The 12,893-nt window shown below is 51.1% G+C and overlaps 1 long non-coding RNA gene across 2 annotated transcripts; it reads left to right on the forward strand.

The window, feature by feature from the left end:
- The first annotated feature begins 5,741 nt into the window (after positions 1-5,741).
- LOC122891212 lies at positions 5,742-10,562 on the forward strand. 2 transcript variants are annotated; one of them, XR_006381258.1, is made up of 3 exons: positions 5,742-6,000; positions 6,166-6,213; positions 10,240-10,562. It is a non-coding gene; the product is annotated as an uncharacterized LOC122891212 (long non-coding RNA). The 2 variants fall into 2 exon arrangements; XR_006381257.1 differs by lacking the exon at positions 6,166-6,213.
- Positions 10,563-12,893: the final 2,331 nt, after the last annotated feature.

The following is a 12,893-nucleotide window of genomic DNA, read 5'->3' on the forward strand; positions in this document are numbered from 1 at the left end:
CAATTGAAGCAATCCGGTCTCAACTTTGACCCCCCCAGTGGCCTTCTGAATGGATCAATGAGCCAGGGAGGACTGAGGAAGGAGCATCCATCCTTCCTCCCGCCGAGAAGAGAATCTGAATTCACTGCGAGTCCCTTCTGAGCAGGGCTGGGAGCAGTGGTTGATTATGATCAGTAGCTTTGAGGCTTGGTGGGGCATGGGGAAAGACTAGGAGGAAGGGGAGGAACATCTTAACTTCCCTGTCATCCCTCCCACCCCGGGAATGAGGGAGAAAGCCGCAACACAGCGGAAGGAGCAGGGCCCAAGGCGGCAAGGAGGCAGCAAGGAGAGCCGAGTGGCAGAAGCTTCCTCCAGTGTCAGGCTCCAGAATGTGGCTGCAGCTGTCACAACTCTGCTGGCTGAGATTCGGGATCCTGCAAAGTCAAGTAGGTTCCCTCCTTCCCTGAGGGGCCAGTTGAGGCAAGGAAGCTGCTTGGGGCACAGAGTCTACATCCCTTTCACCAGGCCTGGAAGGAGAGGTCTCCCTTCTTTGCCGAGCAGATGTGGCAGGCTGGGGGCCTGGCTGATCAGGTGTCTTCCTTGGAGAGACAGCCAAGAGCCAAGAGGCAACAAACCTCTCCACCCGAGGGAGAGACGACCCCAAAATGCATCAGGAGATAGGCCTTGCTTCTTTCCTAGTTTGAGGCTTTGACCTGGAGTCCCTGATCTCCCCACAGTCCCTCCCTGGCACCCCTACCCGCTGAGGCAAGGGGAGCTCCTATAAGCCCTCCCTCATCCTGGGAAAGAATGGCCTTGGCACCAGCAACTCCAGCCCTGTGGCCAGGGGCAGGCCAGCAGGTGGATGAGGTGGGAACAGATTCTCTGGGATGAGCGGCAGGGATGCAGGATAATCAGGACTGCTAGAGAAAACCAGCGGATTCATCCCGCACCTGATCAGCCAAACTGACTCCCTGTTTTGACCCTCATCTTCCCATTCCCATATTTGCATCCATGTCCTCCCGAGGACAGGCCTCCTGGTAGCATGCCTGAAGGTCTCAGAGCAAAGCCTGATTCTCAAAGCCCCAGCTTGGGCTCAGTGATGAGGGAAAGAGAGAACAGAAAGAAAAGGAAGGAAGAAAGGGAGCAAGAGAGAGGGAGAAAGAAAGACAGATGAAGGGAAGAAGCAGCTTGAGGTAGGGGCAGCTAGAAGAGCAGAGGGGGGAAGTGTTGGACCCAGGGTCCTGAGAAGAAGTGCAAGGCCTACCGGGAACCCAGTGGCAGCTGGTTGTTCGAGGTCCCCCAGCCCATCCCCAAGGCTTGGACTGCCCTTAAAGATCGGGCTCATCTCAGTGACTTTCCTCTTTGCACTGCTGGGAAACAAAGGAGGTACCTAACTGGCTTTAAGAAACCCTCTTAAAAAAAGAAAAGAAAAAAAAAAAAAAAAAAAGGAAAGGAAAGGGAAAAGAAAAGAAGCAATGCCTCCTGAATCAAACGGGGCAGCTGTCCAGGGAAGCGCGTGAACAGGGCCCGGAGCGCAGGCCCAATAGGCTCCAGAAACACACGCCCACGCCCTCACCCCACCCTTCATTCCTCTGCAGCTGAATCTAAAACCCTTTTGCCAATTAACATCTATGTGTGCATGAGTTCAGTGCAGTGACCTGCAGACCTAGAGTCCACTCGCCCTAGTAGGAAACGTGTTCATTCTCTTTCAAGAATGACTTCCTTCTCTGGCCCCTTCAGCCCTGGAAAACCTCACGCCAAGCCTCGTACAGATGAATACAACCCTTTCTGGTGGAGAGAAAGCCTCTACCCTGGAAGGAAGTTCTTTGGGGCATGGATGGAGGTCAGCCGGGCCAAGGGGGAATTTTCTTCTCACCAGTGAAGAAAATGAAGATACCTTTCCTGGGGTGGTGAGGGTGGTGGGGAGTGGGGGCGGCAGGCCTTCTCTTTACCCCTCTCTCACCTGCACAAACACAGACAGGCATTGTAACCACAATTACAGAAGAACCCTCCAGCACAAAGGACTCATTTGACCTCTGATCAAACTGAGGCCCAAGGTCATAGCCAGAGCATGGCAGAACCAGGCAGCCCACCTGCAGACAGCCTCTGCAGCAAGGTCAGGGTGGAGGCGCTGGGGGCTGTGGGTGAGGAGACAGCCATGGCGATTTGGCCAGCCATCCCTCTCTAAACCACCTTTTTGGCTTCATGTTCTGGTTTTGGAAGTGGATGTGGACCCGTTGAGCCTCAAGGCCCAGTGGGCTGGGCTGGAGGTAGGTAAGGCTGCAGAAGGAAGCCCTTCTCCAGCTCAGGCAGCTGCTTCTCAGAGAAGCTGGTTGCAGAGGGCTGGTGAGAACCTCCACCTCCCTCCCCTGGGCCAGGGCAGCCAGTGCGGGAGGTCAAGGCCAATGTAGCCTAGGGGGTGCCAGCACCAGGAGACCCCAGCTTAGCCACAGCAACTAGAGCAGGCCTCTTTCCCACCTCCTTCCCCCTCCTCCCTCCCTCCTCCTAATTGGGATCCCCTTTCTGTTAACCTGGTTTCCTGATTTCCTGCTCTCTTTTCTTTCTTCTGTCTCTCTAATTCTCACTTTTCCCTTTCTTGGCTTTCTTTCTGCCCACGCCCCTAACCTACCCTGCTTTCTTTCTGTCTTCTTCCCCTCCCTTCACCTCCCGTCCTCCTTTCCTGTCTATTCCCTTCGGTTTCTTTTCTCTTTTACTTTTTTCCTTCCTGCTTCCTTTACTTTGAGCTCCCTCTTTCATTCCTTTGTTTTCTCTTTCCTTCCCTTCTGCCTCCCCCGCCCCCGCCCAAAACAAACAAGTTCTGCTTTATCATTCTGTTTTTTACCAGAATTTCTTCATGTTCACCTCCGTCCCACCCACCCTTGTGGAGGCCCTTCTTCTGTCCCCAGTACTGGGGCTTTTTCAAATCTTTTCTTCACCCACCAGTCTTTTATCTTTGTTGTTCACAAATTTTCCAGTTCTTTGTGCTGTTTCCTCCACCATTCCCCCCCTCTCTTCCTTTGTTTCTAAATCCTCTCTCTGCAATAGGCAAATAGCTAAAAACTGCACCCTCCCTGGGTTGGGGCTCTGTCCCATGGCAGGCCAGCCATCCTTCACGCCATTCTTTGTCAACTTCCCTCAACTTGCGGGCAGAATTCAAGGGTCTGGGAATGGGGCGGTTCCCCCTAGTTGAGAAGTCAGGGCTGAGTCTGCAGCTTCCCAGTATAGGCTTAGACAAGACTTAGCAAATTGTTGTCTCTCTGTCAATCCTGATGAAAAAGAGGAAGAGGAAGAGGAGAAAGGATGGAGTAAAAGACAGAACCCCACAGATCTTGGTGGGGGGAGTGTTGGGGAGATAGGGGCGAAAGGACTGGATTCATTAAGAGGGGGGCGAAGCCTAGAACCAGGCACCTTCTCTTTAGTTTACCCAGAGCCTGGGCAGCCGCCAAAGAGAAGCCCCAGTCGGCTCCCGGGTCAGTTCGGAATTGCGGCAGGATGAGACCTTTCTTCCACCCCACTCCTCTGGGCTGGAGAGGTTGGTAGGTCCACAGAATGGAAGGAAAGAAAAGGGCTTACTTTGGGGGTATCAATCCCTTTCCTGTCTGCCCCTGGACTTCTCAAGGTCCACACTCTGGAGATCAGGTCTTTAGGCAGTGCGGGCTGGGCCCTCTTAAACCTGTTAGGGGGCAGGCCCAATTCCAGGGGCTCCAGGAGGAGCAGGTGCTGGACAGCCACTGCATTACCAGCGGAAAAACCTCAGGCGCCCACTGCGAAAACAAAGGCCTGGGCAGGTTTGAGCTCCCCATGGAGCAGGGCCAAGCAGCCTCTGGAGGTGTCGGCTGGGCACTGGCCAGGGACACCATGCACTCCTATGAGAATGGTCCCTCCTGGGATACACAACCCCTTCCGACCCTCTCCAAGAACTGGTCCAAATTTGCCAGCTGCTGCCTGCCCGGCTGTGCAGGGAAGGACCCACAAACCTCAGATGCTGCGGGGACCTGCCAGCCCAAGCTGGGCCTCCCATTCCTGGCATGAGGGCTCGAGTTCCTTAGGCTCTGCTGGTGCACCCACCACGGCCTCTGCCCTCACCTGCTTTCTCAGACCATCCTGCAAGGAAGGCCCAGCACCCCACCAGGGGCCTGCCTACTCCTCCACTCTCAACCAGGGCATGCCCAAGTTCAGCTGTGCCCTCTGAAATCACCCTCTGCTTTTGACTCCTTTTAAAAGAACCATCTCTTTCTCCAGGGACTTCCCTTGTGTGGATGGGGGCAATCTCTGCCCCCAGTCGAGTAAGGGGCTCTTTTCCTTGCTCTCCCTTGAGCGCTGGAGAAAGGAGGAAGATTGTGATGGGGGGTGGTGAGGGGCACTCCTTTGCATCTTAGGGAGTTGGATCTCTGCATCAAAATGGGTTTCCAAGGACAAGAGAAAGAAATTTGGGAATTGTTCCCTCTCTCGTGTCATCCTGACTTAAAAATCAGCCAATGGTCCCGGGGCAGCTGGGGCTGAGGTTGTCCAGAGCTGGGGCTCAGGACTGATAACCCCGCCCCCCACCCCCTCCGCGGGAGAGTGGGAAACTGCTATTTTCGGCTGGAACTTCTCTCCCCTTCTGCGGAGACCCCTATGGGGATCTCCAAGCGTCTCTGAGTTTGCTGGGAGAGCAGGTCCGGGACATTGATAATCCACCCTGATTGGGGAAACAAGCAAATACATCCTTCCTTCAGTGTAGGAAGCGAAGTGCTCCTCCTTCCCACGTTAAACCTCAAAACCCCAACTCTGCCCCCTCTCCATCTTCCTTAAAAAAACTTTCCTGAAGTTCCCGCAAGTTGCGTTTGGAGAAAGCAGTTATCACACCCAGACTCTTTGGGTCTCTAGGCCCCCAATTTCTCCTGCCCTCCCCAGTTTCAGAAGCAATCCTTCCACCTCTGCCAGCTGCCACCTTAGTCCCCAAATTCAGCGAAGGAAAGCTGCTGGGACCCACTTAACTACAGACGTCCTGCCCCAGCCCCAATTCCTCCGAGGGAGGGCAGATTAGTAACAGCCTGCCGGGGAAGGGGGATGGAGTCAGGAGGAGAGAGAGACACACACACACACACACACACACACACACACAGGGAGAGACAGATTGTCCTCAGGCTGAAGGGCACGTACCCCTCCTGAGCCCAGCTCACCTGCTCCTGCTCCAGACCGACTCCTCTTGATTTTTATCCATTCAAAAGTTTGTTCACCCTCAAACTGTCCCAGGAGGGGCGCAAACTCGGCAGTGGCGTGAGAAGAGTGCCCCTGAGGGCGCAGGCGCCTGATCCAGAGCGAGCCCCAGGGAAGCACCTTCCCCAAAGTGTGGGCCGAAGCTGTGATCCGTAAAGAGGACATTCAAGCGCCCGGCACAAGGGGGCCGGGCTGCTAGCCCCGGGACCGCCGGGACTCGGCGGGCGTTCTAAGAGGGTGTGGCCAGCCCGGCCGACCCGGCCGGGGGGAACTGGGAGGAGAGGGCCCTGGGTCCATGGCAGTGTTTGTCCGCTTCCTCCAGTTTGTGCCCTCCCGGGTGTGCCCCAGCCAACAACATTCTCTCAACCTCTTCTGGGGCGGCCACTCAGGCTCGGGACAAGGGCGGAAAAGGAGGGTGAGGGGGCGAAGAGACCCCCCCTCTTTAGCCCCTCCCCAACCCCCGCGCCACCGGTCCCCCCCCCCTTTCCTGCCCAGAGCCAAGGGACAGACAGAGAATTGCAACTAGAAATTCGATCGATTGGTACGAGGGACCACGTGGTCCAGGGTTGGCCAATGACCAGGACGCCCGGGATGAGCTAATAATGGAAGCAATTTGTAACTTTCAGTAGCTCTCTAGGCCTGGGTACAGGAGGGAGGGAGATGCGCGGAGGTGGGGAGGTGGGTACCCCCAGTCCTTCTACTCTCCTCTTTCGTACAGGGGCACCCGGATTCCCTCTTTCTCTTTTGACCTAACACGCACGCAGACACTCACTGTGTCCCGCGCCCACCTCGGTCTAGCGGCCACTGCTCCAGAAAAAGGTAAGCGGGTCTTCCTCCCCTGAAACATCCCCTCCCCCATCCTATCTGGCACCTGCAAGCAACGTCCCTCTTCCTGCCCCATTAGGCAATTTAAATCCGGTTTTGTTTTTCTCTTAGTTGAAAGGAAGCAATCCTTTTATTTATTTTTTGTATAATCTATTTCAGATTTGGGGGAAGATTAAATTCAGATTAATACACTTTTCTGGAGGAAGGGTGAGTGGTACTTTTTAGATCCGTTTTATATTTTCTTCTTCTGGGGAGAAGCATTCTACTTATGGAGAGTTTACTTTTCTTTGGGAAGGAGTTATACCTTCTGTTTTTGCAAGTTTCACTTCTCCAAAGATGTCAGTTTCCCGCCTTTCTCCATTCCATCTTCCAATTTCAGTTTTTACAAATAATCAGTTAGCAGATTTCAATTTTGTTTGTTTCTTTCTTTTTTTCCTTCCTCATTCATTTTTTAGCCGTTATTGACTCTCCATGATTTTTTTTTTCCCCCCTCCGTGTGTATTCTCTTTTTGTTTGGTAAATGAATTTATTGTTTGGGAAACTCTATGGGGGGGGGTGTGTGAACAAGTCTCTTTTGATTAATTCCAACCCCTCTTCTTTTGAAGAATAATTTACTTGAAGTGTTTTATGCCTTATCCTCATTTTTGTTTATTTTAAACTCTTAATATTGTTGTATCTTACCTCCTTTTAAACCCTAACTTGTTCTTTAAATTTGATCTTTTATCTGTTAAACTATTTTAAAAGTTTTTATTTTATAAACTTCACAGTCTTATATGTTTTCTTAACCCTTCCCCAGCCCCCTTTGCACTCCTTTTTCCTCCATCTCAGGACTCTCACCCCCAAGGTCTACAATTCCCAGCTTCAAATTCAACTCACCCTTCTAGCCAAGGAGGGACACCCAGGAAGAAGAAATGATCTGCTTGGGTCAAAGCCTACGTTCAAGGTTCTAGTTCTGGGCACCTTTAGTGGGACCACCCAGCAAAATCAGGGCAAGCAGAATATATGTTTGACTTTTTAGTCTGGGACTGAGCTCTTTCTCCTTGGTTTTATTTTGAGCAACTCTTTGTATACAAAGTTGGATTTTTCATTCTCATCTTTTCCCTAAATTCTAAGGAAGTACAAGCAGAAAATTTTTTCTCCCCTAAATATAAGCTGCTAGCTCAGGGTAAGTCTGTTGGTATTTTTTACTTTCTGGAAGAAGATTCCCAGAAGAAACGCAATGTTTAGTCCTCCCTTTTACCTTTGATTATGGTGGAGGTGGCAGGGATTAGGGTACCCCATTTTGATCTCAGTTCTGACTGGACTGAACACAAAGAAGCTCGCCTGGGGGCTCCATCACACTCTGGTCAGTGAGGTCAGGCTTAGTATAGTTTAGGGTAAATCTCAGCTCTGAGGAAATTCTTTTTTTTTTTTTTTCAACATAACTGTGAAGTAAACCACCAAAATTGTGTGATAACGGTTTAGCCTCTTCAGAATCATTGCAAGCACAAAAATCGAAATTCCAGAGTAATCTCTTTCCAAAGATCCATCTCCTGTGATTTTGTCCATTTCTCTGAGGGAAACAGAACCCAACTCAGCAGAAGTCCAACTGCGGCTGCCCCTCCCCTCTGAGTTCTCCAGCTCCGTTGTCACATTGACATTCTGGTCACATTTGGCCCAGCCCCCTTCCCCCGCTTCTCCCAAGTATGAATCTAAATTACTATTAATAAGGGGCCGCTCCAAGTTAATTGGCATTAAAAGAATTCATTTCAATTTGTTAATATTAAATGAACGCTCTGCACTTTAGCTCCCTTCTTCGCCCTGGATTCCCAGATGAGTGATGGGAAGTGGGGGCAGGGGAGGAGAATGAGGGTTTTATTTCTGACTCTCCAACAGAGCCGCTGAGGTGCCTCCTCTGGGGGCTCCACATCCAGGCGCAGTGGGGGTCTGATTGGGGAATGTCCGATGGTCTTTTTTTTTTTTTCTGGTGAAATTTATCTGATTCAGTGGGAACTGTGGGAGAGGGCAGAGGAACTGAGGAGAGCTGAGGGAGAGGGACAGAAAGGTTTGTAGGTCTTAGTTGGGGAGAGGCAGTTGGGGAGAGGCAGGGACCGTTTGGCGCATAGCAGGGGGAGGTGGGAAGGGAAAGGGACAGAAGTGAATGGGAGTGGTTGTGGGTTGTGGGGGTAAAGCAGATTTGTGAAGGAAGGTGCTAAAACCTATCTAGAGAAGGAGGAGCTGGGGGCGAGGGTGGGAGATGTGAGGCAAAACAGGTAGGGGTTCTGAAGCTATCTAGCTGTGGGACTTTAGGTGAGTTGACTAAAACTTTTTTCTCTCTTAAATTTCTTGATCTGTAAAATGAGAATAATATTTACAGTAGCCATCTCAGGGCGTTGTTTGGGATTAAGTGAGATGCAGATGTTATGTTTTCCACAGTACTTGGCACATAGAAACGACAAGTGAATTCCCTTATTCCAGCAGAGCGGTTAAGAACATGGTTTCTGGAATCCCACTGTCTGGTTTTGAATCTCAGCCCTGTCTTAGGCTAGCTGTATAACCTTAGGCAAGTTACTTCACCTCTCCAGAGGACAGTTTCCTCATCTGCAAAACGGAATTAATGGTCCCGGCCGGTAGGCTGTTGTATAGACTGAGTGCGTGTGTGTGAAGTGTCTAGAACGATGTCAGTGGAGCGGGAAGCACAGTAAAAGCATTTGTTATTGATGTTGCTTTTCCGATCCGGGAAAGTTGGAGATAGAGGCATGGAACCTCTTAGAGGTTAAAAGCTCCATGGATTCTCTAAGACCCTGATCAGATCAACCCACTCACCCCCATCCCTGAATGTGTCTAACAACTGGGGTGTATGTGGTGAGGGTAGGAGAGTAGGGGCCCTGGGGGGGCTTGTGTATGTGGTGAGACCGTGGGGGCTGGGGTGTCTGAGTTCCTTCTTGGCCTCTGCTGTGGCTCTTGGGTTGGCGGTTCTGTTCAGTGCCCACAGATTTCAAGGGGAAGTCCCTTCTACCCTCCCCTGCCCCGAACCCTGAGAAAGACTTGGTGGGGGAATTACTTTCTTGGTCTAATACCTCCCTTTGGCAGAGAGTCTCTGGAGTGTGGGCTGGGGGATGTGATGCATAGCAGAGGAGACTGACATTTCCTAAGTCCCCGAGAGCTATGTACCAGCCCCCACATACCCAAACCCCTCCAGAGGGACCCAAAGAGACGTGACTTTGCTGAAGTCATGAAATCAGAAATTGGCAAAGTTGGAATCTGAACTCTGATCTGTCCGATAAGCAGTCTGAACCCCCTAACATTGCCACACATTTCCTGAAGTTTGGTGGTGGTGGGGGAGTGACCTGGAGGTAGAGGCAGGACACATGGAAAGTGGTGGAAAGGTGGAGGCCAGGGTGGTGGAGCAGTCAGCAGAGGGTGGTAGGGAGTAAGGGCCGGGGTTGGGAAGGGGCTGAGTGGGAAAGTTTTCATCAAGCAAGACTTGCTGGAGGTGGAAAGCGTAGACCAAGATTCAGGTGGGAAGGGGGTGAGGCTGGGAGGTAAAGAAGAGGGAGGGAGTGGTATACTGGTCAGGCAGGGGAGGGAGGAGAGGCCATGCAAATGGTGGGTGAGGCCTGGCTACAGGGCCAGGTCTGCTCTGCTGGAGCCAAATAAAATCACCATGTCTTGAAGGCCTCCTCTGTGCCCGGTACAGACATTATAGACAGGTGTATCCTGTGTGATGCTCTCAACAACCCTGACAAGTAAGCTTCTCATTCCTATTTCTAAAAGAGTCAGTTGCAGCTCAGATAGCTTCCCCATTTCAGGTCACGCCTTTAGTAGCTGGATGTGCCTGAGCTGCCTGCACAGCATGGCCTCCTGGCCCAGGTCTTGCCTTCCATTCCTACTGCACCCCCACATTTGCAGTCACACGTAGTGATGGAGAACAGGTGGTGGAGAGTGGACCAAGACCATGTGAAAGGAGTGGGTGGGCAGTGGGGGCAGAAGCTTATCTCTCATCTTTGTGAAGAAGATGGACAGGAGGGTATCCTCTCCAGAGCAAGGCCTCCAAGTCACTGTCCTGTGACTGCTGCTCATGGAGGGATGGCCACTGGGGATCACACAGACCTCATGGGGATCCCATTGCTTTCTGGACCTTGGTCTCTATTTCCCCTCCTTTGAGAGGGAAGAGGGAAAGGGTGGCACAGGTGTGGGTCTGAGCCCTGGGTTAGGACTGTCAGTGGTTCAATAAAATCCTTTCTCTCCTAGTTGAATGAGAGCCTCCCATCTGGACACCCCATTTCCCAGCTGCCCTGGCTTCCAGATGTGGCCACAGGGGAATGAGAGCCAAGTAATGTCTTGAGAGCCTGAAGACATTGGGTAAGCTCCTCTTTCCATGAGCTGGACCAAGTTCACCTGAGACAGCGCTTTAACAACGCAGCCAGCAGAGGAGGAATCCCTGGGAGAGAGCTGAGCAATGATACGGAAGGAAGCCACGTCTCTGATTGACAAGGTGGAGCAGAGCAGCCCACGGTCAGGAACTACTCCATCTTGACTGTTACATGAGAAATAAACTTGGTTTCTGTGTGCAACTGTGTTTGGGGGCCTTTGTTCTGATAGTGTTCCTTCGTCCTTCCTAATGTACTTTCCTACACCATCTTTGTCAGTTCCAGATCTCCCCTTGTCCCCGCCCCCCACAGGATCACATTGGACCATAGACTGGTTCTAATAGTGACATTAATGATTGCCAGATATTAGGCATGTCGGTTCATATGATCGGCATGATAGCTCTCTGAGATGGGGATCACTATTATTCTAATTTACAAAAGAGGAAACAAAAAAAAAAGGGAAACTGAGGCCCAAAGGGGTTATGAGATGTGGACATGCAGTAAGCAGTTAAACTGTGGTCCCAACCCTGGAGTGTGCAGAGCCTGAGCTCTCTATTATGGGCCAAGTCTGCTCCTGCAGAAGTAGAAGGAGGAGACCTTGGAGATCCTCTTGTGCTTGGCCAAACCCCGTCACAGTCCTCACAGGGCCCTGGGCATCTCTCATCCCCACCCTCCCTTCGACCCAAGAAACTCGCTGGACACCCATGTTAGAGGTAGGTTGTTGCTTTAGATTGTATTTGAAAAGAGGGCCATATCACTAATACCAGATTTAACCCCCCTGATAAGTGTAATCCTTCCCCCCTTTTATTAGAGATGAGGCTCAGAGAGAGGAAATGACTTGCTTAAGGTGCCTACTTAGTTCTTCTGTAATTTTCCGAATCCAAGATGAATTCTCTTCCCACTGTATCAGCTGCCTCAACACGCAGCAGGGACAGAAACCAGGCAAGGGCCCTCTCTCTCATCTGATAATGCTTCAGGATACCTAAGCCATGTTTCCCTAATGTCCTCCGTGCCCCTCCCATTGGATATCTGCCTCCAAGAGCCACCTCCCTGGGCCTGTACCTTTTCTCCCACCGCCTCCTCACCCCGATGGTCAAACATGCAGAGGGAGAGGAGAGCAGGGGCCAGAGCCAAGATCCCTGACTCCTTCAAGTCTTTCCACATTTGTATCTCCCTCCTTCCCCCTAGGCCTCTTCTGAGGAGCCCACCAGGGAGGAGAAGGGGGAAAAGTCTCATAAATTTCCCCTATTTATACAAGAAGACAGAATGTTTCTTGTGCCAGAAAAAACACAGAGAGGGAGCTGTCAGGGGAGAAGAGACCCAGCCCCATACCTTCTGGGGCCAATTTATCTTCCCAAGTCATGGCTTGGGGGTTACCCTAACACTGCCTATGTGACTTGCAGGCTCTGGCTTGGGGGGGTAGGCAGCCAGGACCGACAGTCCTTGGCCTTTGTTTCTGACCACAGCCCTCCTGCTCTCTCTCAAAAGCCCTTCCCCCTTCTTGTGCTCTCTCTAAACAAGTTTCTTGAGAGAGAATTCACATACCACGCAGTTCGCCATTAAAGTGAGTCACTTGGGGGTTTGTGTGTTCACAGTTGTGTGCAACTATCAGCACAGTTCGAGAACATTTTCATTACCACAAAAAGAAATCTCATAGCCTTTAGTTATCATCCACATGTCTCCCATCCCTCCTTCCAAGCCCTAAACAACCTCTAATCTGTTTTCTGTTGCTATCGATTTTCCTGTTCTGGACGTTGATGTGAAGGGAATCACGATGTGTGGCTGATTTCACTCAGCCTAACGTCTGCAAGGGGCCATCCCTGGTGCAGAGCGGATGGACACTTCAGTGTCTCATTTGTTTTTGTAGCTGACTAATATTCCATTGTGTGGCTAGGCTACATCTGGTTTGTCCACTCACCAGTTGCTGGATACTTGGGTTGTTTCCCTCTTTTTGGATATTATGATTCCCCCTTTACTCTTATGTCTCTAGACAGCCTGCATCACACAGAATGAGGTCTGTGGGGCAAGAATGACTGCATCTCACAGGTGGGAGTACTTGATACCCATGAAAGCAGGTCATGTCTTGTTTTGTGTTAATTACATGCTACTAAGCTGGAATTTTCCTCCCCTCGTTAGGTTACTCAGAGGGAGCTACTCCTTCTATTCTCTAGCAATGCCTTTTTTTGTTTTTTTTTTTTTAAAGATTTTATCTATTTGAGAGAGAGATGGAGAGAGAGAGGGGAGTGCACAATCAGGGGGCAGGAAAGAGGGGGAAGAAGATGCAAAGGGAAAGAATCTCTAGATTCCAAGTTGAGCACGGAGCCCAATAAAGAACTCGATCCCACAACCCTGAGATCATGACCTGAGCCGAAACAAAGAGTTGGACACTTAGCTGACAGAGTCCCAGGCCTTCCTATCAATTCCTTTTTTATCATTATTATTTTGGACACTTGCTGTACTCCTTGGCCTGGGGGACCTAGCCCCTTCTCCGGGTCTTTCAAAGACACATAAGCAGGTGAATGGATGTCTTCCCAC

This window comes from Neovison vison, chromosome 12, assembly GCF_020171115.1.
Source record: "Neovison vison isolate M4711 chromosome 12, ASM_NN_V1, whole genome shotgun sequence".
In the NCBI taxonomy this organism is placed as follows: Eukaryota; Metazoa; Chordata; class Mammalia; order Carnivora; family Mustelidae; genus Neogale; species Neogale vison.